Genomic DNA, 12,265 nt, shown 5'->3' with positions numbered 1-12,265 from the left:
TTGCCACATATATATTACAAGATGAGGAGGCCGAGTGGTTAAGGCGATGGACTGCTAATCCATTGTGCTCTGCATGCATGGGTTCGAATCCCATCCTCATCGTTTAACCAGTACAATTCTGTGCTTCGTTATGGCATGGGAAGATTTTGACTTTCACAAACTCTGGTAAGATGGCCTACTGCCACCGCGAGAGCACAAGACTTGCTATCTTAGTGGTGAAGGTGATGAACTACATGTGTGCATAAAAACACCAACCTCTTCACAAAACGTATTTCCTCTCTTGCATGGCCCCACATGAATATAGAATCCCTCCACAATCCTAAAGCGACTGATAAGATTTAGGTATTGAAGAATAGCTTTTCCAAGGGCATCCTCAATGGTGGGATTTGAACCGACACCTTAACACACTTCATCAAGCACTTGAGACCACTCGGCCTGACAACACATTTGTTAAATGTCTCGATGGGAACGACATATGGCCCTAACATTGCTCTGCCTAACTTTCATGGATTTCATTCTAGGGTTTACATACAGCAACTACAGTTTTTTAAGGTCATTGCCACGTAGATATTACAGGTTGAGGTGGCCGAGTGGTTAAGGCAATGGACTTCTAATCCATTGTGCTCTGCATGCATGGGTTAGAATCCCATCGTAATGGTGTAACCAGTAAAATGCTGAATTTTTTTATGGAACTGGAAGATTTTGACTTTCACAAACACTGGTAAGATGGCCTACTGCCACCGCGAGAGCACAGGACTTGGTATCTTAGTGGTGAAGGCGAGGAACGACCTGTGTGGATAAAAACACCAGCCTCTTCACAAAACATATTTCCTCTCTTGCATGGCCCCACATGAATATAGAATCCCTCCACAATCCTAGAGCGACTGATAAGATTTAGTTATTGAAGAATAGCTTTTCCAATGGCAACCTCAATGGTGGGATTTGAACCAACATCTCAATACACTTCATCAAGCACTTGAGACCACTCGGCCTGACAACACATTTGTTAAATGTCTCGATGGGATCGACATATGGCCCTGCCATTGCTCTGCCTAACTTTCATGGATTTCATTCTAGGGTTTACATACAGCAACTACAGTTTTTTAAGGTCATTGCCACGTAGATATTCCAGGACGAGGTGGCCGAGTGGTTAAGGCGATGGACTTCTAATCCATTGTGCTCTGCATGCATGGGTTTGAATCCCACCGTAATGGTGTAACCAGTAAAATGCTGTATTTTTTTATGGCACTGGAAGATTTTGACTTTCACAAACACTGGTAAGATGGCCTACTGCCACCGCGAGAGCACAGGACTTGGTATCTTAGTGGTGAAGGAGATGAACTACATGTGTGGATAAAAACACCAACCTCTTCACAAAACATATTTCCTCTCTTGCATGGCCCCACATCAATATAGAATCCCTCCACAATCCTAGAGCGACTGATAAGATTTAGGTATTGAAGAATAGCTTTTCCAAGGGCAACCTCACTGGTGGGATTTGAACCAACACCTCAACACACTTCATCAAGCACTTGAGACCACTCGGCCTGACAACACATTTGTTAAATGTCTCGATGGTATCGACATATGGCCCTGCCATTGCTCTGCCTAACTTTCATGGATTTCATTCTAGGGTTTACATACAGCAACTACAGTTTTTTAAGGTCATTTGCCACATATATATTACAAGATGAGGTGGCCGAGTGGTTAAGGCGATGGACTGCTAATCCATTGTGCTCTGCATGCATGGGTTCGAATCCCATCCTCATCGTTTAACCAGTACAATTCTGTGCTTCATTATGGCATGGGAAGATTTTGACTTTCAAAACACTGGTAAGATGGCCTACTGCCACCGCGAGAGCACAAGACTTGCTATCTTAGTGGTGAAGGTGATGAACTACATGTGTGGATAAAAACACCAACCTCTTCACAAAACGTATTTCCTCTCTTGCATGGCCCCACATGAATATAGAATCCCTCCACAATCCTAGAGCGACTGATAAGATTTAGGTATTGAAGAATAGCTTTTCCAAGGGCAACCTCAATGGTGGGATTTGTACCAACACCTCAACACACTTCATCAAGCACTTGAGACCACTCGGTCTGACAACACATTTGTTAAATGTCTCGATGGGAACGACATATGGCCCTAACATTGCTCTGCCTAACTTTCATGGATTTCATTCAAGGGTTTACACACAGCAACTACAGTTTTTTAAGGTCATTGCCAAGTAGATATTACAGGATGAGGTGGCCGAGTGGTTAAGGCGATGGACTTCTAATCCATTGTGCTCTGCATGCATGGGTTTGAATCCCATCGTAATGGTGTAACCAGTAAAATGCTGTATTTTTTTATTTCACTGGAAGATTTTGACTTTCACAAACACTGGTAAGATGGCCTACTGCCACCACGAGAGCACAGGACTTGGTATCTTAGTGGTGAAGGCGATGAACTACATGTGTGGATAAAAACACCAACCTCTTCACAAAACATATTTCCTCTCTTGCATGGCCCCACATCAATATAGAATCCCTCCACAATCCTAGAGCGACTGATAAGATTTAGTTATTGAAGAATAGCTTTTCCAATGGCAACCTCAATGGTGGGATTTGAACCAACATCTCAACACACTTCATCAAGCACTTGAGACCACTCGGCCTGACAACACATTTGTTAAATGTCTCGATGGGATGCATGGATTTCATTCTAGGGTTTACATACAGCAACTACAGTTTTTTAAGGTCATTTGCCACATTTATATTACAAGATGAGGTGGCCGAGTGGTTAAGGCGACTGATAAGATTTAGGTATTGAAGAATAGCTTTTCCAAGGGCAACCTCACTGGTGGGATTTGAACCAACACCTCAACACACTTCATCAAGCACTTGAGACCACTCGGCCTGACAACACATTTGTTAAATGTCTCGATGGTATCGACATATGGCCCTGCCATTGCTCTGCCTAACTTTCATGGATTTCATTCTAGGGTTTACATACAGCAACTACAGTTTTTTAAGGTCATTTGCCACATATATATTACAAGATGAGGTGGCCGAGTGGTTAAGGCGATGGACTGCTAATCCATTGTGCTCTGCATGCATGGGTTCGAATCCCATCCTCATCATTTAACCAGTACAATTCTGTGCTTCATTATGGCATGGGAAGATTTTGACTTTCACAAACACTGGTAAGATGGCCTACTGCCACCGCGAGAGCACAAGACTTGCTATCTTAGTGGTGAAGGTGATGAACTACATGTGTGCATAAAAACACCAACCTCTTCACAAAACGTATTTCCTCTCTTGCATGGCCCCACATGAATATAGAATCCCTCCACAATCCTAGAGCGACTGATAAAATTTAGGTATTGAAGAATAGCTTTTCCAAGGGCATCCTCAATGGTGGGATTTGAACCGACACCTCAACACACTTCATCAAGCACTTGAGACCACTCGGCCTGACAACACATTTGTTAAATGTCTCGATGGGAACGACATATGGCCCTAACATTGCTCTGCCTAACTTTCATGGATTTCATTCAAGGGTTTACATACAGCAACTACAGTTTTTTAAGATCATTTGCCACGTATATATTACAGGATGAGGTGGCCGAGTGGTTAAGGCGATGGACTGCTAATCCATTGTGCTCTGCATGCATGGGTTCGAATCCCATCCTCATCGTTTAACCAGTACAATTCTGTGCTTCATTATGGCATGGGAAGATTTTGACTTTCACAAACACTGGTAAGATGGCCTACTGCCACCGCGAGAGCACAAGACTTGCTATCTTAGTGGTGAAGGTGATGAACTACATGTGTGCATAAAAACACCAACCTCTTCACAAAACGTATTTCCTCTCTTGCATGGCCCCACATGAATATAGAATCCCTCCACAATCCTAGAGCTACTGATAAGATTTAGGTATTGAAGAATAGCTTTTCCAATGGCAACCTCAGTGGTGGGATTTGAACCAACACCTCAACACACTTCATCAAGCACTTGAGACCACTCGGCCTGACAACACATTTGTTAAATGTCTCGATGGGATCGACATATGGCCCTGCCATTGCTATGCCTAACTTTCATGGATTTCATTCTAGGGTTTACTTACAGCAACTACAGTTTTTTAAGATAATTTGCCACGTATATATTACAGTATGAGGTGGCCGAGTGGTTAAGGCGATGGACTGCTAAATCCATTGTGCTCTGCATGCATAGGATCGAATCCCATCCTAATCGTTTAACCAGGACAATTCTGTGCATTATTATGGCATTGGAAGATTTTGACTTTCACAAACACTGGTAAGATGGCCTACTGCCACCGCGAGAGCACAGGACTTGGTATCTTAGTGGTGAAGGTGATGAACTACATGTGTGGATAAAAACACCAACCTCTTCACAAAACGTATTTCCTCTCTTGCATGGCCCCACATGAATATAGAATCCCTCCACAATCCTAGAGTGACTGATAAGATTTAGTTATTGAAGAATAGCTTTTCCAATGGCAACATCAATGGTGGGATTTGAACCAACATCTCAACACACTTCATCAAGCACTTGAGACCACTCGGCCTGACAACACATTTGTTAAATGTCTCGATGGGATCGACATATGGCCCTGCCATTGCTCTGCCTAACTTTCATGGATTTCATTCTAGGGTTTACATACAGCAACTACAGTTTTTAAGGTCATTTGCCACATATATACTACAAGATGAGGTGGCCGAGTGGTTAAGGCGATGGACTGCTAATCCATTGTGCTCTGCATGCATGGGTTTGAAACCCATCCTCATCGTTTAACCAGTACAATTATGTGCTTTATTATGGCATTGGAAGATTTTGACTTTCACAAACACTGGTAAGATGGCCTACTGCCACCGCAAGAGCACAAGACTTGCTATCTTAGTGGTGAAGGTGATGAACTACATGTGTGGATAAAAACACCAACCTCTTCACAAAACATATTTCCTCTCTTGCATGGCCCCACATGAATATAGAATCCCTCCACAATCCTAGAGCGACTGATAAGATTTAGGTATTGAAGAATAGCTTTTCCAATGGCAACCTCAGTGGTGGGATTTGAACCAACACCTCAACACACTTCATCAAGCACTTGAGACCACTCGGCCTGACAACACATTTGTTAAATGTCTCGATGGGATCGACATATGGCCCTGCCATTGCTATGCCTAACTTTCATGGATTTCATTCTAGGGTTTACTTACAGCAACTACAGTTTTTTAAGATAATTTGCCACGTATATATTACAGTATGAGGTGGCCGAGTGGTTAAGGCGATGGACTGCTAAATCCATTGTGCTCTGCATGCATAGGATCGAATCCCATCCTAATCGTTTAACCAGGACAATTCTGTGCATTATTATGGCATTGGAAGATTTTGACTTTCACAAACACTGGTAAGATGGCCTACTGCCACCGCGAGAGCACAGGACTTGGTATCTTAGTGGTGAAGGTGATGAACTACATGTGTGGATAAAAACACCAACCTCTTCACAAAACGTATTTCCTCTCTTGCATGGCCCCACATGAATATAGAATCCCTCCACAATCCTAGAGTGACTGATAAGATTTAGTTATTGAAGAATAGCTTTTCCAATGGCAACCTCAATGGTGGGATTTGAACCAACATCTCAACACACTTCATCAAGCACTTGAGACCACTCGGCCTGACAACACATTTGTTAAATGTCTCGATGGGATCGACATATGGCCCTGCCATTGCTCTGCCTAACTTTCATGGATTTCATTCTAGGGTTTACATACAGCAACTACAGTTTTTAAGGTCATTTGCCACATATATACTACAAGATGAGGTGTCCGAGTGGTTAAGGCGATGGACTGCTAATCCATTGTGCTCTGCATGCATGGGTTTGAAACCCATCCTCATCGTTTAACCAGTACAATTATGTGCTTTATTATGGCATTGGAAGATTTTGACTTTCACAAACACTGGTAAGATGGCCTACTGCCACCGCGAGAGCACAAGACTTGCTATCTTAGTGGTGAAGGTGATGAACTACATGTGTGGATAAAAACACCAACCTCTTCACAAAACGGATTTCCTCTCTTGCATGGCCCCACATGAATATAGAATCCCTCCACAATCCTAGAGCGACTGATAAGATTAATGTATTGAAGAATAGCTTTTCCAAGGGCAACCTCAATGGTGGCATTTGAACCGACACCTCAACACACTTCATCAAGCACTTGAGACCACTCGGCCTGACAACACATTTGTTAAATGTCTCGATGGGATCGACATATGGCCCTAACATTGCTCTGCCTAACTTTCATGGATTTCATTCTAGGGTTTACATACAGCAACTACAGTTTTTTAAGGTCATTTGCCACGTATATGTTACAGGATGAGGTGGCTGTGTGGTTAAGGCGATGGATTGCTAATCCATTGTGCTCTGCATGCATGGGTTTGAATCCCATCCTCATTGTTTAACCAGAACAATTCTGTGCTTTATTATGGCATTGGAAGATTTTGACTTTCACAAACACTGGTAAGATGGCCTACTGCTACCGCGAGAGCACAGGACTTGGTATCTTCGTAGTGAAGGCGATGAACTACATGTGTGGATAAAAACGCCAACCTCTTCACAAAACATATTTCCTCTCTTGCATGTCCCCACATGAATATAGAATCCCTCCGCAATCCTAGAGCGACTGATAAGATTAATGTATTGAAGACTAGCTTTTCCAAGGGCAACCTCAATGGTGGCATTTGATCCGACACCTCAACACACTTCATCAAGCACCTGATACCACTCACAGATTTGTTAAATGTCTCGATGGTATCGACACATGGCCCTAACATTGCTCTACCTAACTTTCATGGAGTTCATTCAAGGGTTTACATACAGAAACGACAGTTTTTTAAGGTCATTTGCCATTTTGATATTACAGGATGAGGTGGCCGAGTGGTTAAGCCGATGGACTGCTAATCCATTGTGCTCTAAATGCATGGGTTCCCATCCTCATCGTGTAACCAGTACAATTCTGTGCTTTATTATGGCATGGGAAGATTTTGACTTTCACAAACACTGGTAAGATGGCCTACTGCCACCGCGAGAGCACAGGACTTGTTATCTTAGTGGTGAAGGCGATGAACTACATGTGTGGATAGCTTTTCCAATGGCAACCTCAATGGTGGGATTTGAACCGACACCTCAACACACCTCATCAAGCACTTGAGACCACTCGGAATGACAAAAGGTTTGTTAAATGTCTCGATGGGATCGACACATGGCCCTGCCGTTGCTCTGCCTAACTTTCATGGATTTCATTCAAGGGTTTCGAAACAGAAACGACAGTTTTTTAAGGTAATTTGCCACATACATATTACAGGATGAGGTGGTTGAGTGGTTAAGGCGATGGACTGCTAATCCATTGTGCTCTGCATGCATGGGTTTGAATCCCATCCTCATTGTGTAACCTTCACAAACACTGGTAAGATGGCCAACTGCCACTGCGAGAGCACAGGACTTGGTATCTGAGTGGTGAAGGCGATGAACTACATGTGTGGATAAAAACACCAACCTCTTCACAAAACATATTTCCTCTCTTGCATGGCCCCACATGAATATAGAATCCCTCCGCAATCCTAGAGTGACTGATAAGATTCAGGTATTGAAGAATAGCTTTTCCAATGGCAACCTCAATGGTGGGATTTGGACCAACATCTCAACACACTTCATCAAGCACTTGAGACCACTCGGCCTGACAACACATTTGTTAAATGTCTCGATGGTATCGACACATGGCCCTGCCAATGCTCTGCCTAACTTTCATTGATTTCAATCTCGGGTTTACATACAGTAACTACAGTTTTTTAAGGTCATTTGCCACGTTAACTACATTTGTTGTAGTTAAGCATTTGCCACGGGTTGAAATATGATTGTCATGTGTTTTTTTGATGGGGTGCTGTCCTCAGATAATAGCATAGTTTGCTTTCACCGTAAAGCATTTTTGAAATCTGACATTTACTTCTTGTTAATCCAATTCTTTCTCAGATAGATTAACATTTCATAGAGCTTTAGGTTACCTTTTGTAAAGTGCTTGGTGATGCCAAATATCTTTCTGACATTCTCCAATCAAGCTCTCTTGACCTAGCAAGGGCTGTGGATCTAGTAGGTGCCCTTACAGACACATTACAGGATTACAGAAGTGAGGGTTACTTTGGAGAACTATGGAAAGAGGTTGAAGAGATTGCAGAGCACTGCAATAACCAACAAACAGTGTGTAAAAGACAGCCGAAAACAAGCTTAAGATTTCACGACGCATCGATGATGAGCACTCTAGGACAGTAAAATAGTGACCAAAATTATGGTGAGAGCTTTCAAAGAGCTATCTTTTATCAGGTGCTTGACAGTCTCACAGCTGAGATGCAGAGGCATTTTTCAAAGTAGAATTGGGAGATATTGCAAGGGGTCCAGTCTCTCAACCCAAATAGTACAACATTCTTGAATGAGGAGCCTCTGTTTGCCTTTGCTCAGAACTTTGAGTCAGATTTAGAGGGCCTCAAACATGAGGTTCATCAAACCAGGCGGCTTCTTGATAGGAGAGAGAAAAATGGAAGGGACAGACCGTCTACTCTCCTTGACTTTGTTGTGTTTCTAGAACCTTATAAAGAGATCTTCCATGAGCTACTTCGACATTGTAAGATTTCAGTTGTTACACCAGTCAGCAGTGCTTCTTGCAAGAGTAGCTTCTCAGCTTTAAAACCGATTAAAACATACATTAGGACAACAATGGTTGATGACAGGTTAAATCACCTCTGAATTCAGTGTTGAGTCAAGGAGGGCACGCTCTCTCAACATGGATGAGTTTGTGAAACATTTTGGCAGTTCTCACCAGAACCACAGAATTGTGCTGTTTTAAATCTACCAAAGATAATCTGGCACTTAGGTGGTCCCTCTGGTCATGATTAACACCTGCACTGTGTACTAGCTAGAACACTGACATTCTAAAATGATAAATCCAAAGGGTACCATGTCATACAGATTTAATGTGGTCTTGATTAGGCTAATTCCAAAACACTTCTTTGCTATTAGTTAAACATAATATGTATGAGCATAAATTTGATAATGTACATTTGTAATATTGATGGGCACCAACATTTTTTTTCCCCAAGTCCATTTCTGCTTGATACCTGATGTCAAATTGCTGTGTTTTTGTAATTTATGTGACATGCAAATGCTATCTTATCTCCTTGGTGCTTGCGCTTTATTTTCTGAAAATATTTTTGATGTTCAACACTTATAGACCCAGATTATATATTCATGAAAACAGAGTGATCCAAGTCTCTCCAGTATGTGAGTACAGTACTGTGTGTGTGTGAGAGAGAGAGAAAGAAATTGAGCTGCAGTTCCGAGGTAGAGACACTGACTATTTAAAGTATGTTAATGAATTCTAGTGAAGTAACCCTTTTGGACCTCACTATCTGCCACATTGAAGAACTCCGGGTTAAGTTAATTTTCTAATCAGCAATCATAGGATTCATTCAGGCTCCTTAGATGCCAGGTTAGGGTTACATACACATTTTCTGTCATGGTCTATGGACCCCCTGAAGTAGCCTTGGCCACCCCCTGGCCTCCCCATGTATACAACTCTAGTTCTGCCACTGCACCTGCAATGGCTATCTCAGAGACTCAGAGATGGGGGGGGCGTTTCTTGCCCTGGTGGCTGAGAGAGAGGGTGTGAGGAGAAGTCTTGTATCATGAGAGAGAAAGAGAGAGAGAGCGAGAGAGAGAGAGAGACTTGCTCTTGCTCTAGTCCTTCTCAACATGAGATCCTGATATATTTCATATTTCTTTGTTTTTAGAATGAGATAAACACTAATCGAAAAATAATTCCAGACAAGAAGTGATGAACAACAACTCTGTTCATTCAGAATAGAAAAAAAGTAACTTTGCGCCTCAAGTTAAGAAGTTTTGACTCAAGCTAGCTAGCTACACAACAAAGACCTAGCCAGCAGACTAACGAGCTAGAACAAACCTAGCAAGGGGAGTTAATACAACTACATCAAACGACCAAACTGAGTGAGTAAACCAAAAAGGAGCACTGACTAACTTTAAACATATCTTCTGTTTTTTTTTTGTGAGGATTTGTCACTCTTTTTGCTGGTTTTTGAACTAAATTAGCGCTAGCTAGCAACAGCAGCAGACAAACAAATCGGTTGCCATGGCAACGGGGCAGCAGAACAGCGCAGCAACAGCAGTAGTAGCAGGGCCCACGGGCACCATGTCCCCACTCCTCCTCAGCGCAGAATTCATTCTCTTCCCTAAAGAGGCCAAAAATGACACAACGAGGAAAGCTTTTGAACAGAAACTACTAAAGGGGAGGCCAGAAACCCTTTTCACAGACCACTACAAAAACAGTGACGTGAGTAATCTCATCTTCCTCACTGACCAGCCAAATGCATGGCGCTCAGCAGTCTGCTCTCACTACCCATCCATAAAGAAAGAGGGAATCTGTAATGGGTGGAAGCTGAAAGTCAAAGAGACAGATGACCCTGACAGCACCATGATAACAATCAACCTCTACAAGACTGGGACTGTCATGGTGCAAGGTAACATTAGGCTGTTTGAAACAGACTTTCAGACCATTAAGGAGAGAGCAGAGAGAAAGAAGGACACAACCAGTGACATGCCCTCCCACAAGACAAACTCCACCAGCACCATCCTCACCCCTACTCTCCCCACCCAAAAAGGCACATCCAGCACCTCTCTTCCCACCATAGTGGAGGACACGCCCCAGGAGGAGAGCGACCCCCTCAGTGCAGAGCAGGCTCAGGCCCTCCTCACCACCATGGCTGCCATGAGGGATGAGTTCACCAAACTGGAGGGGGAGGTGGTCCTGCTGAGGGAGAGCGTGAGCAAACAGCAACCAGACAACCACACCTTAGAGGAGCTCCTAACCAAGGTGCGGACAGAGCAGGAGAGCAGACTTGCAACACAGCTGAAAGAGGTTCAGCAAGAGAGAGACGGACTCAAGAGAGAGCTGGCTGATCTAACAAAGGAGGTAATAACAATCTGACCACACTAAGAGAGGAGCTGCAGGAGAGAAAGAGAACAGAGGACAGGCTGCAGGAGCAGCTAGATCACCACTCTATGACCTGCCCTCACACAGCAGAGTCGCCCAGCTCAACCAGCCAGGCTTCCCCAGCCCTGCCTGCTGCACCCCTCCTCCCCAACCCACAGAACAGCCTCCCACTGACAGCGGCACTGGCACAGACCAGCCACACACCAGCTCCAACACCCACCGGCCCCCACTCTACCCCCTCCAGTCCAGAAGAAACACTGGCTGACATAGTCCTGTTGATGGACTCAAATGGGAAGTTTGTTCAGGAGAATAAACTTTTCCCTAGACACAAAACGAGGAAAGTGTGGTGCCCAACAACGCAGAGTGCCATGGAGCTGCTTGATAAGGCCCATCTCGGGTCGCCAAGCTACGTAATCATACATACCAGAAGCAACGAACTGCGTGTTCAGCAGGAGAGTGTGGCGACTTCACTACTGAGAAGGCCTCTGCAATCTTCCCCAACTCAAGAATCGTGGTGTCAACCCTTCTACAGATGAAGGACTTCCACCCTGCCACAATCCAAAGAATAAATGCCAGCCTCTCCCGGGACTGTGCCCTGCGACCCAATGTACACCTGGCCCACCATCCCACCCTCGATCTGGACTGTCTCTATGACCATGTTCACCTGTACAGGGAGACAGTCCCCATCCTTGCCAAGACTCCCAAGGACGTCGCTTTAAACCGCAGTCCGACCTCTCCACCCAGGAACAGCGGAGCAATCTCCACCCTGCCGAGATCACCGAGACAACACCCCCGGACCAGCACCCTGGACCCCCCAGCCACGACCACAGCACCACCAACCTCAATGCCCACCACAGCCAGCGCAGCACAGACCACCCCAGCCCAGCTTCAGAGCCACCCAGACGAGGCCTCCCACCCCCCTGCCCCTCACCGCAGACCCACACTTGGAGGTGCCACAGCCCAGCAGGCAGAGCTACACACAGGCTGTGAGAGGAGCAACTGGACCAGCCCCCACCAACCAAATGAGTGACATTAAACAAATGCTGAGTCTACTATGCTCACATGTGATAGGCCGAGGGTCATGGTAAGATGAGCACAAGAACTCCACCATCCTCACACTACACCCAGCCAAGTGGCATGACACAAATTCTATCTTAAATGATAAACAAATCACATTTGCATAATAAGAGTTTAC

The 12,265-nt window shown here is 44.3% G+C and overlaps 4 non-coding genes across 4 annotated transcripts; all 4 read left to right on the top strand.

Annotated features, from left to right (window-relative positions):
- The first annotated feature begins 575 nt into the window (after window positions 1-575).
- Window positions 576-666, top strand: trnar-ucu (transfer RNA arginine (anticodon UCU)). Its single transcript has one exon. It is a non-coding gene; the product is annotated as a tRNA-Arg (tRNA).
- Window positions 667-1,689: 1,023 nt separating this feature from the next.
- Window positions 1,690-1,771, top strand: trnas-gcu (transfer RNA serine (anticodon GCU)). Its single transcript has one exon. It is a non-coding gene; the product is annotated as a tRNA-Ser (tRNA).
- A 1,272-nt stretch (window positions 1,772-3,043) lies between these two features.
- Window positions 3,044-3,125, top strand: trnas-gcu (transfer RNA serine (anticodon GCU)). Its single transcript has one exon. It is a non-coding gene; the product is annotated as a tRNA-Ser (tRNA).
- A 475-nt stretch (window positions 3,126-3,600) lies between these two features.
- On the top strand, window positions 3,601-3,682 carry trnas-gcu (transfer RNA serine (anticodon GCU)). Its single transcript has one exon. It is a non-coding gene; the product is annotated as a tRNA-Ser (tRNA).
- The last annotated feature ends 8,583 nt before the right edge of the window (window positions 3,683-12,265 follow it).

Source organism: Oncorhynchus clarkii, chromosome 20 (genome assembly GCF_045791955.1).
Source record: "Oncorhynchus clarkii lewisi isolate Uvic-CL-2024 chromosome 20, UVic_Ocla_1.0, whole genome shotgun sequence".
In the NCBI taxonomy this organism is placed as follows: domain Eukaryota; kingdom Metazoa; phylum Chordata; class Actinopteri; order Salmoniformes; family Salmonidae; genus Oncorhynchus; species Oncorhynchus clarkii.
Note: the sequence above shows the minus strand (reverse complement) of the source record. Positions and strands in the feature narration are given on the sequence as shown.